The sequence below is a fragment of the Felis catus genome, chromosome B1, assembly GCF_018350175.1.
Source record: "Felis catus isolate Fca126 chromosome B1, F.catus_Fca126_mat1.0, whole genome shotgun sequence".
In the NCBI taxonomy this organism is placed as follows: Eukaryota; Metazoa; Chordata; class Mammalia; order Carnivora; family Felidae; genus Felis; species Felis catus.
The window spans coordinates 93,577,022-93,593,210 of NC_058371.1; positions in this window are offsets into that span (position 1 = coordinate 93,577,022).

Genomic DNA, 16,189 nt, shown 5'->3' on the forward strand with positions numbered 1-16,189 from the left:
GGTTTAAAACACATTTGTGATGAGATACTGGATTTTCTTCTTTCTCTCCCTTTTTGTTTGTTTGTTTTGTTTTGAGAGCTAAATAGGTTTGTTAAGGAGGAAATCTTTGATTGTGCTTTTATGCTACTTCCTCGTATTTCTTACCACGTATAATTAAACTTAAAATAAGACTCCTTGAAACATAGATATCATTGTGTAACAGAGGCTTTGAAAGACTTGAAATAAAATTCATATTTTTACTGGCATCTTCTGAGTCAGAGTATGTGCCTTCAATAGTACAGTCTACTGTTAAATACCACATGAGTTAGAAACCATCTAAACAAATGAAAGTACAACAATATTAATTTACAAAATATTTTTTCTTTCTGTAAAAAAAAAGCATTTATCTATTTTTAGAGACATAGAGCGTGAGCGAGTGAGGGGCAGAGAGTAAGAGAGAGACATACAGAATCCGAAGCAGGCTCCAGGATCCAAGGACAGAGCTGACATGGGGCTCGAACCCACAAACCAGGAGATCGTGACCTGAGCCTAAGTCGGATGTTTACCCCTTGAGCTCCCCAGGAGCCCCTACAAAATACTTCTAAAGTCCTGTCGAATATTGCTTCTAAATAAATATTTCCCAAGCATTCCTTTTTGTAAGAAATAATAATCATTACTAGTCAAATAAAAGCATTCTGTTTTTCTCACACAAAGTGACTTGCTAATAAAGACTTGGAAATATCTCTTTCGCATTTCCGGTTATAAAGTGATCATCTTCATGTTACAGTAAGAAGCCAGCATTACAGACCTGAAGTAGAGTGAGGATCCACTGCAGCATCAAGAAATTGTATTGTTTCCGTTAGCGGTAAATGATTGTGAGCAGCGAAACTGGCATACCCTAATCCTTACTTCCAAAAAAAATAAAAGTCCTTGATTTCAATATATAATTCATGCATCGTTGCAATGTGGTCTATAATATCTATTTGGCTTTCATATGACTACTGAGGATGGTAAGGTATGAGGATAAGCCGAAGACCAAAATATGTTCACTTTTTTCATCGTGATGATTTATAGACTCTCTGTATGCTATTATCATTTTTCCGGTTATCCAAATTATGGGTTTTTCATATCTGGATTGTTGCATTTATTTCTCCTTTCTTTCTATGACTTTTCTACTATTTTCTTTCACCTGTGTGATTTTATTCAGAAATTTATCAATAGGAAACTTCAACGGGGATTACTGGGATCATGTCTTTTTAAAAAGTCTAAAATGGCTTTCTTTTTTGCTTTTATGAAATCTAAACTCTTTGTGTTGATTATTTCAAACTCTTTAGGTGTCTAAAGACACCTAATGGCTGTCTTTGGCTAATGTCTAATGGCTGTCTTTGGCTTTGCCTAATGTCTAATGGCTAAAGAAACTACTATGAGGAGGAATGGATGAAACAGCTAACCCCCAACAGAATATATCTATAAATTCCTAGGCCTAATCTTTAAACTAAATATGAAATTTCCATTCTGTTCAATAATTTGATGATGTCTGTTTTGATACAAATTATGTCCCCAAATATTCAATAAAACTGGTACTACTGAAATATGCGTAGCATGTTTATCTAATATCTATAAAGTGAATAACACAGAGAGAGAATAAAATCTCATCCCTGTTCTCCAAACACCACCTAATGTTTTTCATTTCCTATCATAGAAGTTCTCAAAATTTAGTCTTTACAGATATAAAGTATGTGTATTACCTTTTCCTAATAATTAGTTTACACTTTATATAACCAAACTTATATGATATTATATAAATAGCTATTTATTCTTACAAATGACAGTTTCTGTTCTTTTTGGGAGAAAATATTACTTAAAAATAGTGTTACTTCCTCTGTCTGTGAAATAATCTTTAAAATTATTCTAATTGGCTTTAAATATTTCTGAATTGGTAAATTTCCTATATCTTCCCATACATGAATCTGATTAGAATGGGCACTCAAATATATACATTTCCACAAAGAAAAAATATATATGTATAAAATTATCTAAATGCAAAATAATCACACACGGACAATTGCCAAATTATTAAACTTCTTCAAATCCAAAAATACATTGTTAAACTGGCAACAAATCACATTAACATACCCAAGATTTTCCTAAGCCATAGAGCAAATTAATCTTTTACAATAAAATAGTTCATATATAATTTATGTATTTTTCAATGTTTGTGGCCATTGAATAAAGCATATTTATGATAACTATTTGATTCAGCCTGATTCTGTAAACTTGGAATTTATCTTTGTTTTTTATTTTTTTTTTTAAAATTTTTTTTAACGTTTATTTATTTTTGGGACAGAGAGAGACAGAGCATGAACGGGGGAAGGGCAGAGAGAGAGGGAGACACAGAATCAGAAACGGGCTCCAGGCTCTGAGCCATCAGCCCAGAGCCCGACGCGGGGCTCGAACTCACAGACCGCGAGATCGTGACCTGGCTGAAGTCGGACGCTTAACCGACTGCGCCACCCAGGCGCCCCTATCTTTGTTTTTTAAAAGACATATTGGCCAGTCTGTTTTTCAAATGTAATTATAAGTGAGAAGACACATATTCTATTAATGCCGTGTTCGCAGAACTCTTATCAGGGATGACTGAATACAACATCCTTTCCTTACTTAAGTGTAATTCTTCAGAAAAAAAATTGTATATCAGCATAAAAATATTTTTAAAATAATGAATACCATGGCTTCATTTAACTGACATAAAATTAAGTCTAAACTAAATCCCAAGGATTTTTGAAATGATATTAATTTACATTTTAATTTGTCTCTGCATAAAATGCATCTCCTTCAAATATCATTATATGCTGATGCACAGTCTCTAATCTCAGAAATAAAACTTATGCCAAACCCTATTTCTTAGAAGAAAGAATACCATCAAATTCTAAACATTTTATCATCAAGATTATGTTGATGAAATATTTGCCAACATGCTACACATGCCAATGCAAATTTGGATATCAGTTAACTTTTGTACAAAAAGCAACCAGATAATTGAAATTAAACACCATTAATTTTGTGTCTTAAAAGATTTAAATAGTCCAAAGTTTATATCTACCACTGTTTTTGCAAGATGAAAGCAGAGTCTACAACAAAAATTCAAAACAATTTCGAGAACAATTTGTTAGTATTTAAAAACATAAAACCTTACATGTATTTTTTTTCCCTAAACTTAGTTTGTTTGGTCTTTTTGTTGACTCTAGTTGATTGTAATCAAATAATACAGTTTCTTCTCAGTATGGCAATGATAATAAGTGTAAATCCTAGTTCAGAGTGGAAAATTACAGTTGGAGTGTTGAAGGCCTTTATTTTTTCAGTATAGGTCTAGGTAATTAAATGCTTATTGATTAATGTATCTGTTATTGATTGTACTTCTCTATATAAAGTTTTTATACTGAAAATGTATTTCATGTTCAATTCCCCTAAGAAGTTTAAAAGACCAAATTTAAAAATTATTAAATCTAATTTTGGTACCATAAATTTCTGTTATATTTGCCATATTTGACCAACAGATAGGTTTAATTATATGGATATTTGTTCAAATATTTTGCCATTTGCCACATGGAAAAGTTGGACATTCACCAAAATATTTATGATCTAAAATTAATTCTTCCAGTTTAATGTTAAATCTTAGAGACATTTTTAAGATATTTAAAACCTGAGCTATGCAATGAGTGAGGTAAGAGTCTCAATAGTATTTATTTATTTTAGAAATTTCTTCATCAAAGTACTCAATCTCCTTTTTTATGGCAACTTAGTAACTATGTTCCTTTTTTTTTGTCTACTTATGCTATTTTTGCTTAGGATATTATAACTTTAAGTCTTATTAATAAAGATAATAGAAAGTGTAACACTAGCTTCCATTTGTATATTATTATACAATTCATAAAGGATTTTTATACACATGAGATCATTTGACCTGTGTAATAACCCTATGAAGAGAAGACCTAATTATTATTTCTATTGTATGGTTGAGAATACTAAGGCTAAAGAGACAAATGAGTTATCTAAAATACTTCTTCTAACTCCAAACCACATTCTCATTTAAATACACTAGGTTTCAAATGTTTGGTTGGTGTATTACAGGGGCTTTTGTAAGGTCCTTCTATCAAGAAGCATCATCATGATATCTAGTAACTATAAAAGCTCCACTCTGTCTTGAGTCCACATCTCCAGAACAGGGAAAGATCACCGCGTGAAACCTGTTTTTCAAACCTGAGTCAACTGGAGCATATGACTTACAAAACATACTCAAGTGGTACACAGCTACCATTCATTAAGCAAACACAAATATTGTTAATTGGATGTTTGAATTAAAACAGGATTGTCAAAACAAACAAAAAGAAAATTTAAAAAGCAAAGCAATATAAGTTTTTTTTTTCTAAATATAATTTATGGTCAAGTTAGCTAACATACAGTGTATACAGTATGCCCTTGGTTTTGAGAGTAGATTCCCATGATTCATCTCAACAAGTGCCCTCCTCAATGCCCATCAACCCTCAGTTTGTTCTCTGTATTTAAGACTTTCTTATGGTTGGCCTCCCTCTCTGTTTGAAACTAATTTTTTTTCCCTTCTCTTCCTCCATTGTCTTCTGTTAAGTTTCTCAAATTCCACATATGAATGAAAACATATGATATCTGTCTTTCTCTGACTGACTTACTTCACTTAGCATAATACCCTCCAGTTCCACCCACATTGCTGCAAATGGCAAGATTTCATTCTTTCTCATTGCCAAGTAGTATTCCATTGTATATATAAACCACATCTTCTTTATCCGTTTATTGGTTGATGGACATTTGGGCTCTTTCCATGATTTGGCTATTGTTGATAGTGCTGCTATAAACATTGGGGAATAAGTACCCCTATGAATCAGAACTCTTGTATCCTTTGGATAAATTCCTAGTAGTGCTATTGTTGTATTGTAGGGTAGTATTGTTTTTAACTTTTTGAGGAACCTCCACACTGTTTTCCAGAGTGGCCGCACCAGTTTGCATTCTCACCAACAGTGCAAGAGGGTTCCGGTTTCTCCACATCCTTGCCAACAATGTGGTTTTGATGTGTATTTCCCTAGTGATGAGTGATGTTGAGCATCTTTTCATGTGTCTGTTGGCTATTTGGATGTTTTCTTTGGAAAAGTTTCTATTCATGTCTTCTGCCCATTTCTTCACTAGATTATTTGTTTTTCAGATGTTGAGTTTGGTAAGTTCTGTTGCAACCGGCGCAACAAACACCGAGATCAGGGTCCTGAGGGTAGGGGAATGTAAGAAAAAAAGAGAGAAGAGAAGACAGTTTGGGAACAGGAGGGTCCCCTGGGCTGATGGCCCAAGTGACGGCTTTATTGTTGCTGTACACAATCTTTTATATCCAGACTCTTATGGGTCAGGCCATTCTAAGAATAAATGGGTTTCACATAATCGCTGCCAACCAAAACATTTAGTTCTGTTTCTTTTGGATTTTCTAAACGAGTCACAACAAGAGCTTGTTGATAAGATTGCTAGCAAAACACAATTCCCATGTTTGTTTCTATCTGACTCGGGGTAGAAAAAGGGAGGTAGCATTACTGCCAACACCCACAGACCACAGGCTTCAGGAATTAACTTTCTCAGCTTTGACAAGGCTTTCGTATGCCCTTGAAAGTGGGGGAATGGGAGGGGGAACCACCGGGTTGGCTGAGTCAACAGGGAACCATTGCTCGACCCGGTCTCAGCCTGGCACCGGGTCCCGGCCTCCCACAAGTTCTTTATAGATTTTGTATACTAACCCTTTATCTGCTATCTCATTTGCAACTATATTCTCCCATTATGTTGGTTGCCTTTTAGTTTTGTTGATTATTTCCTTTGCTGGGCAGAAGCTTTTTATCTTGGTGGGACATGCCATGCTCAACAGTTTCAGGGTATAATCTATTTATTTCAAGTAAGTAATTCACCTGTATTACCACTAGACTTTCAAAAACTCACAATCATTAGAACTTTTATCACATGCTCTAAATTAGGGAGTCAAAAATACAGTAAATTTTCTGAGGCCATAGAGCTAATACAAGGGAAACAAGAAACTAAGTCAAGTACATAATACCCCATTAACTGTGTTCTTTCTACTCCAACACATTTGCAATTTGTTTAGGCCTCTTTTACATTATCATGCAGCAAAAAAAATAAATACAATCTCAACAATGACCCCCAAATTGCTGGTAAACTCTAGTTGGGCATGTTGCCTCTACAATTCACAGCAACTGTTCATTTAATGCACATTTAATATGAATGGAATGTATGAAAATAATAAACACTCCCAATAAAATAGCTCTTTTGAAATGTGCTAAGGATATATAGTGTTGAGTAGAAGTTCCATATTCAGGTAGCAGAGTCAGGCTGACTTGATTAGAAAGTTGGCCAATTCAATTAGTGACTGTGTAGTCTTGTCCATTTTACCTAAACTTGGGGAGATTAACTTTTTTCATTTTATAATTGAGATTTTGATAATATCTTCCACATGAATGTTGTCACAATTGTAAGATAATTTTTAAAGCCCATAGCACGTAGAATTATGTTGTGATAATAAGTAACTGGCAGTTATTAGCAATAATCAGTAATCTCTGTGGGAGCAAAGACCATGTACATATTTTGTATATCAGTGTATCCTCAGCATGTAGTAGAGAGTCTTGCTCTTACTGGACACTCAAGAATTTTTTATTTCAGGTATTCCTGAAAATGTAAGTTAATCATATGATTTACCAAGGATTTAATAGCACTGGTGATTTAAAGAAAGCCAAGCCTATTACTGACTTTAGGAATGAAGTCTGATTACTCTGAGATAATCATGGTAATCCTACTACACCTGCCAGTTGATTTAGGAACCCAGGGTAATTCAAATACCTCACAGCTATTTGGAGATTTAAAAAAAGAGACATATTAGCCTAAGTTGGCTCAATAATATTGAGGAGGAGGATTTTCACTCCACAATATGGAAGGAAGAATGTGCCACTGGACTTGAGCAAAGATGCATACAATTACAATTGTGAATGGCATCTATTTTACACCTATTAAGGGAAATAAAATAGAGCAAATAATTGCATGTCAAGGTGAAGAGAGAATGAAATGGCAATATTGAGTTGGTTAGTCAACTAATGCTAAACACATTCTACCTCTAGGTTTAGTAATGCATAAGATAATAGATTAATTCATTGTTCTAGCTAATCTCTGTTATTGTAGCTAAAAGCAATTTAACAGATGGATACTCCTTGATTCTCAGCATTTAAAAAAATTAGAAAAATGAAGTGAACTACTGGCAAAATAGGCAAGAGAATTGGCTTTTGAACCATAGGAAAATTCCATTAAGTTTCCTCAGGATTTGATTAAAAGAGATGATTGAGAAAGAAGATTGTCTGAATACCCGGTAACTTTACATAGAAAGCAACATCATAACTATTAGAAAAAGTGTGCTTTTTTATTGTAGCTCTATGCCTAAGGTCTAAGGCATTATTCTAAAATTACTTTCAAAATCTATTTTAAAATCAGACTGATACTTATAAACTACATAAACTTGTAGAAAGTTATGTATTTCCTTTCAGCTCTGTTCCTTGATATATTAAATGATAATAAGATTAATAGAATCTTTGAGTGATTTTAAAGATTAAGACAATACATATAAGCCTGTGTTGTCTTCTGTTTCTACTTTAAAGTGTTTCTATTTTCTCAATATTTTTACAAGAAACATTTATTTGTTATGGCAATCAAAAATTAACAGTCTTGTCTTAAACTTACACTCTATTTCTATTTTAAAAATAAATGTAATTCTTGGGGTGCCTGGTGCTCAGTCAGTCAGGCATCGGGCTCTTGATTTTGGCTCAGGTCATGATTTCACAGCTCAAGTTGAAGCCCCACATTGGGCTTTGCACTGACAGTCAGAGCCTGCTTGGGATTCTCTGTCTCCCTCTCTCTGCTCCTCATCTGCTCATGTTCTCTGTCTCTTTCTCTCTCAAAAATAAATAAACATTAAAAATAAATGTAATTCTTGAGCCCTGTAATTACAGTCTATAATAAAATATTTAAAAAAGAAGATTCAATTTTTAGCCATTCATTTGAAACTTTAATTCAGACACTGGATTTTAGATAAAAAAATATATTTTTTGAATTATCAGGCCTAAGGAGTATATGTAAGGTTAACATCAAAAAAGCAAAGGAATGAGCTAGAGATATAAGGGACACAACTCTCCTCTCCAAAACCAATAACCTTGTGCAAGAGAAGGGCTTGGCATCAGATGATTTGGATAATGCATTTCATCAATAGATTTAGGTTATTCTCAACTTTCAGTGACATAAAATATGAGGACTTAGTTTTTGATAATTATAATAGTAATAATTGGTGTGCCTGGGTGGCTCAGTTAGTTGAGTGTCCGACTTCCTCTCAGGTCATGATCTCACGGTCTGTGAGTTCAAGCCTCGCGTTGGGCTCTGTGCTGACAGCTCGGACCCTGGAGCCTGCTTCGGATTCTGTGTCCCCCTCTCTCTCTGCCCTTTCCCCACTCGTGCTCTGTCTCTCTCTGTCAAAAATAAATAAACATTAAAATTTTTTTAAAAATAATAATAGTAATAATATAATAATAATTCATGTCCATCTATTGGCAGGTTTACTGCAGCCAATTAGATACCCAGTGGAATGGAAAGTCCACCACATTGTGATCCTGCCAGGCCACAACCCAGTGACCAGACCAAGTGACAACATAATATATGAGGTAATGTTCTAATATATTCTTATTGGTGTTTCCATAACACCATAACTTTTCAAGAAAAGCACAAGTGTTTTCGTTCAGTTGTTAACCTATTACCCAGTGCTTCTTATTCATTATTTGTTTTGTAGCTCATACTGGAAGATGCACATTTTAAAGAAAATGACATCCAAATGGATGATTTTGTAATGCACACTGTATGAATTGCAAGTTTTCTTATATATTAAATTAACAAAGTTTAATTTTTGCAAACAGAAATGAGTATTTCTCAGAAATACTAGGTTTACAGAAATCCTAGGTTTACAATTCAATGTGTAATGTAAATATATTTCATATTCTTCACTCCATTTCCTAGTGAAGTGGAAACACATAATTCCTTAACCACTATATTATTCTGGTTGAGAAAAAGTATACCACAATGGCGAATGACTCCAAAATCTCAGTGATTTAACACAATCGATGTTTATACATTTTTTTTAATTTTTTTTCAATGTTTATTTATTTTTGGGACAGAGAGAGACAGAGCATGAACGGGGGAGGGGCAGAGAGAGGGAGACACAGAATCCGAAACAGGCTCCAGGCTCTGAGCTGTCAGCACAGAGCCCGACGCGGAGCTCAAACTCACGGACCGCGAGATCATGACCTGGCTGAAGTCGGACGCTTAACCGACTGCGCCACCCAGGTGCCCCAATGTTTATACATTTTTAAAGAGTTTTCTATTTGAGTGTAGTTGACACACAGTTACGTTAATTTCAGGTATATATCATAGAAATTCAAGCTTTTCTATACATTATGCTATGCCCACCAGAAATGTAGCTACCATCTATCACCATGTAATTCTCTTACAATATCATTGACTATATTTACTATGCTGTGCCTTTTATTCCTGCGACTTATTCATTCTATATCTGGAAGCCTGAATCTCCTACTCACTTGCCTTCACCCTTTTGTCCATCTCCCCACTCCTCTCCACTCTGGCAACCACCGGTTTGCTCTCTGTATTTATAGGTCTGATTCTGCCTTTTGTCTGTTTATTCATTTGTTTTCATTTTTAGATTCCACCAGTGAGTGAAATCATATGGCATTTGTCTTTCTATGTTTGACTTATTTCACTTAGCATAATACCCTGCAGGTCCATCCATGTTGTCGCCAATGGCACTATCTCATCCTCTTTTATGGCTGCATGATATTCCATTGTGTGTGTGTGTGTGTGTGTGTGTGTGAGTGTGTGTGTGTGCGTGTGCATGTGTACACACCTGTGCTCACTTTTCTATCCCAGGTTCTCATCACATGAGGGGCACATTGCAAGGAAGGCTAAGAGGTATAGTCTCCCATGAGTCTGAAATGAGGGAAGTAACAGCTATTGGTGAATGTAAACAATAGTTACTATGAATAATTTTTAAAACTGGTAAATGTATGCAAATAGCAGAACATCTCTTAGGGAGATTTAGATTTATTCACTACAAACAAAGTTTTTTGTTTTGTTGGTTTCAAGTTTTTAGTTACACTCTGGTTAGTTAACATATCGTATAATATTGGTTTCAGGAGTAGAATTTAGAGATTCATTACTAGCACTCAGTGATCATCACAAGTGCCCTCCTCAATACCAATCACCAATTTAGGTGACTCTTACACCAATTAGGGGAAATACGCAATCGCCAATTTAGGTGACTCTTACAGTTTAATGTTTAGAAGGAAATGTTAAAACTCAAGCAGTTTTTATTGATTCTGTTTGTTTCTATTTCTTAGTTTTATTTCTTTTTTCCTTTTTTATTTTTTTCTTTTTATTTAATTTTTTTTTTAGTCTTCTTTCCACTTCTTATTTTTTTTTTCTTTTTAGGGCATTGTGCATCAAATATTTCAAGAAAATCATGCCACTGTCCAAAGCTAGGGGATAAACAAGAGAAAAGCTACTTCTATTAACTTTGGAGTTTCAAATTACAAGTTAACAGGAAAAAAAATATACAAATATATAATATATTTGTGAAAGTATTGTTATGTGTAGTAATGAAATATTCTGTGTTTATGATCAGAAACAAGTTCCTAGGTAGGGATCATGGGGAAGATCGAGAGGAAACAGAAGAAAAATGAGATGCATGCAGGGTGAAGGCCTGGACCTGGAATAAACTGTGGACAAAAGTAAGGTCAGCATCCAAAGTTTGTCTGACCTCCAAAGTCATTAACATGATCCATCCATTTCAGAGGGAGCTGAATGGAGCTGAGGGTATGCCTCCAGATGTCTAGTCCTCTTTCGAATAAGCGGCTTTCATCACCTATATCTAGGCCTGCTTTTATCAAGGCCATAGCCTGAGATTGTACATATTTTGCACTCGGATGAGGGACAAAGACCACAAGGAAAGAGGAATGAATGCCTTAAAATTGAGCCTGTTCTCCGATTTACCTGGGTGTTGGCATGCAACCAGATATGGCATGTAGCCAGATCTAGGAGAGTCTGTTGTAACACAAAGGTGCCAGCAATATGTTAAGATGTGGGTCTATGGGGTACCCCTAACCAAAGGAGATTTTGTTTGTGAAATTTCTCAAAAGTTCTCAAAAAGTTAATATGTCCAGTAATTTGCTCTAATCTTTGATGAGGAACTTTATTCAAAAAAAGTCAATAGGTCACCTGTGAACTGTCAGGCAGGAACCACTCTTTAGTTTTGTAAGATATTAGTGAGATGTTGCCAACAATGAATGGAAATCTCAAAGCGAAGAATGTCTTGTTTCAATAAAATAGTCTTTTATTTTTTTAAATGTTTATGTATTTATTTATTTTGAAACAGAGCATGAGTGGGGTGTGGGAAAGAGAGAGGGAGAGAGAGAATCCCCAGCAGACTTCACCCTGACAGCGTGGAACCCTACATGGGGCTTGATTTCACAAACCATGAAATCATGACTTAAACCAATATTGAGTCAGTGGCTTAATCGACTGAGCCACCCAAGCACCCCTAAATGGTCTTTGACATCAAAGTTCTGTATTGCCTATTATTGCTGATATATGAAGCAGTTGGAAAAGTTAGTCATCACATATAATAGTGCCTACATTTTTTTTCTTTTGAAGTTACTTGTTTCATAAAATATTAGCTATTAAAAACCACCAGAGCAATTTAATTAACAGCTTAATTAAAATTTATAAGAATTTATATAATTGGCCACTTGTTATTAATTATACATAGATTTTATAAAAAAACATTGAACTCTGTGAAATGATTAAATCTCAACATACTGATATTTCAGTAATTCACTATTTTAAACATATGCAAGAAGTCAATTAACATATATTTGTGCTTTTTTTTTACTTGACAGCTGCATTTCACAGTTATTTCTTAAATATGTGATTGTGATATGTTTTAAAGAAGGAAATAACATTGGAAAATAAAAATCTGATTCATTTTTATGACTTCTCTTCTGCTAAGTTATAAGTATCAGTAGCTATGATTATGAAAACATTTTCATGTTTACGTTGTACATCATGCACTTCATCAGTGGATCTTAAGAATCTCAAATATGAGATGATTTGACATTATTTTGACTGGAAGATAAAATATCATTCAGAGTCAAATCAATTTATTTTGTTTCTAACTTGTAGAATGGTTCCTCCAAATTCATAGTCGTGTAGGTTTTTTGGAGTATACAGCTTTAGAGAAAAGGGGTCAGGATGTAGCAGAAAACATTCAGTGAAGGGAGGTAGTTCCATGCACCTGGCACATTTCAATTAAATGTGTTCCTCAGGAAGCTTAATGCCCAGAAATTATCTTTTTTAGTGATAAGAACTAGCCCTTAACTAACTAAATGTTATATTTATTTAACAATGGAGTCAGAATTTTCCACTTAGAGCTCCAATTTTTTCTTAATATAAAATGCGGGTGTCTCTTTAGCTGCAAGACTTTTACTTCATTAAGAAACTTCCACTGATGTATAAAGTATCAAGACTTCTCTCAGTAGTAAGGTAGCAAATTTAATTCCACACAACTTGAATGGGCGCAGAAAAGGTAGTTCCAGCATTATGTCTGTAAGTTATGTGGTTTCCCTTCTGTGACCCCTTTCCTTTATTGGTTTCATATGAATTAAAATGTATTCAAAATTGACTGGCTATAGATTTTACTTTTTCTATTTAAATAAATCTCCTGAGGAATTATTCTATAATGAGTCATTTGGCTTTTATACAAACCAACACATTATATAAATTACAAAATGTACAAAATATTTAAGACATTAATAAATGTTTAATGGAACAGTGAATTTAATATCAAAATATTTTTACATGAAATAAAACACTAAGTTATTAGAATTGAGCCAGGAAACATTACTGTAAAGTTTTTAACTAAATTCTTCAAATAATATATATGTAAAATATACTATCCTTTCTAGTCTTAAGGTCATTTCATTTGCATTATTTTTTTAATGTTTATTTATTTTGAGAGAGAGAGCAAGCAGGGGAGGGGCAGAGAGAAGGAGAGAGAGAATCCCAAGCAGGGGATTGGGGCAGGCCCAGAGCCTGACACAGGGCTTGAACCCTCGAAACCTGAGATCATGACCTGAGCTGAAACCAAGGTTTGGAGGCTTAACTGACTGAGCCGTCCAAACACCCCTGTATTATTTTAAATACAGTACAATACTTTAAATTTTTAAAAGCATATTTTGTGATAGACAGGAGGATAGGTTTTCATTCGTACCTTAACTTAGTCTTAACTATGGCTTTAAAATGTTGCCTTTTAACCTTGAATTTATTACTCAATCGCTCTGTTTCAGTGTTTGTATGATCTGGCTTTAGTAAAAGTTGTATTAAGACCTCCACCTCCTGGTAGTTTGTAGTTGCAAAACCTTGATAAATTACAAAATCCCAAATTCAAATGCTTCAGTAAGGGCTAAATATATTAAAATTTCATCAAAAAAATCTTTCCTATTTTAGCTGATTCTAAGAATTTGAACAAGAGCTTGATGGAAGAAAGTGAGGGGACAGAGATCCAACAGATGTTTCAACAATCACATGGGAGTAGAAGAGTAAAAGTTGAGACATTAAGGCTCTCAAATACATGGATGATTTCTTTTCTAAAGACATTTTCTCTATTTTAAAGTTGAAAGGTGCAATAGAATGAAACAATAAAACAGAATAGAAATTCCCAGAATCTCATGGTGGCTAGGAGAATAAAAGCCTCAAGAGGGAGGACACAGACTCCAAGTGAGAGCTCATAGCCCTAGAAGGAATGATAAATTCACAACATCAATGTGCAGCTGCTTATTCCTTGGGCCGATTGCTTATCTTGAGCACAAATGGAACTGAGAATTCAGAGAACAATGACTGGTGTTCAGAAGAATTAGAAAAAGTTTTGGCAGCAGTGTGACACTTGTCTGGTAAAATAAAAGGCTTCAGGTTTCAAACACAAATTGTTATCTCCTGCAGACATTTCCAAATCCTAAAGATACTTAGGTGGGTGGCTGAAAAGCAAACCAAATTTAGCCCCCTGGAAACCGCAGCTGTAATTCCCATTGTGTCTGCGTACGGAGAAGACGAACCCTTGCAAACTATCAAGAAAGCCCTTCATGTTCTTCACAGAGGCACCTTGTGAACCATGCCCTAGACACAGGGCAACCCTGAGACTTGTAGTCTGAGTCTTACAAAAACTTCAGTGCAGCCTCAACCCAGTTCAGCTGGTCATTGGACTAAGGTAATCAGCACCCCCAAAACGCTAACTCTGTAGTAGAGGAAAGAGTAAATTCCTTTTTTTCAGTAGATACGTAGGACCTTTACAGTATTTTATAGAGACTATGAATTATCAAGCAAATAATAAGCGAAGTCCAGATGACACACAACTAAGAGGAAAAAAAAACTGATACTAACCCTATAATCTAGACATTGTAATCGGCAGAAAAAGCCTTTAAAATACCAAGAAATTGATGGAAAGGTGGACAGAAAAAGGTAAAATATGTGCAAATTTTATAAGAGAATTGAATTTTATAAAAAAAGATCAAATGAATATCCTGGAATGCAGACTATAATATTTGCAATTAACAATCAATACATGAGATTGACTGCAGAATGAATACAACAGAAGAAAATATTGGAGAACCATAAAGCAAGTCAGTAGAAAATGTCCAAAATAAAACACGCAAGGAAAATAACAACAACAGTATCTGAACATTAAAAATATGTAAGACACAGACAAGAAGATTCTGGAAAAGTTAATGGCTGAGGATTTTTCAAAATTGATGAAAGATCCCAAAAAAACATCTATTAGGTCAGAGAATTGAAAATAGAATAAACACATGGAAAATTATATATAGGCATATCATAGTAAAGCAACTAAAAAGAAGGCAAAGAGAAAATTATAAAAACATCCATAAGAATAAGACATATTTTGTGCAAAGAAGCAAAAATAATACTAACAGCTTACTTAGGAAAAAGGTTGTCAAAAGACAATAAATAGCTATCATTAATTAAAGTGTTGGAAAGAATATAGCCAGTATTTTACTAAAGCACAGAAAGAAAATATGTGCAATAGAACATAATTCAAAATTAAAAGTGATAGTGTCCCAATTTCAGGTAAAACAATTTAAACACACTATATCTCATCTCTGCTACTGAATGCAACTAAAAATGTACATATATCCTGGACAATATACATGAAACATCTGAGTCTGAGTTCTCTGAAACATAAATGCCGGAAACAGATTAGGGACTATAAAGAGAATAATAATACAAATTATTGACCAGAAGAAAATATGTGCAAATCACATATTTGACAAAAATTTGAACCCAGAATATATAAATAAGTATAAAAACTAAATTCAAGAAGGCAAAGAACCTAATAAAAATCAGGCAAAATATTTGAAAAGACACATCATCAGAGAAGATATGCAGATTTCAAATAAGCATATGAAAAAAAATATGTTCATAATTAGTAGCCATTAGGGAAACAAAAATTAAAGTCACAATAGGATACATCTACACAACCGGTGACGATATAGTAATCATACAATTAATAACAAAAGAGACAATCACAAGAAATAGTAAGGAGGTAAAGTAATTGAAACTCTCATACATTGCTCATGGAAATACAAAATGTTATAGCAATTCTGGCATTTTCTTACAAAGCTAAGCATCAACTTACAATACAATATAGCAATTCCACCCTTCCAACTATTTACCATGGAGAAATGCAGGCAAAAATACTTACCAAAATATTTATAGCAGTTTAATTAGTTATCACCCCAAACTGGAAATAATCCAAATGCTCTTCAATTGATGAATGGATAAACACATTATAGTGCATCTATACAATGGAATTCTTTAAAGTGATGTAGAGGAACATATACTCATACACACAACAACCTTGGTGAATATCAAAAACATGCTAACTGAAAGAAACCAGTGTCAAAGTTTACATCCTCTATGATGATATATATGTATCATGTCACATATAAATGTCACATTTATGACA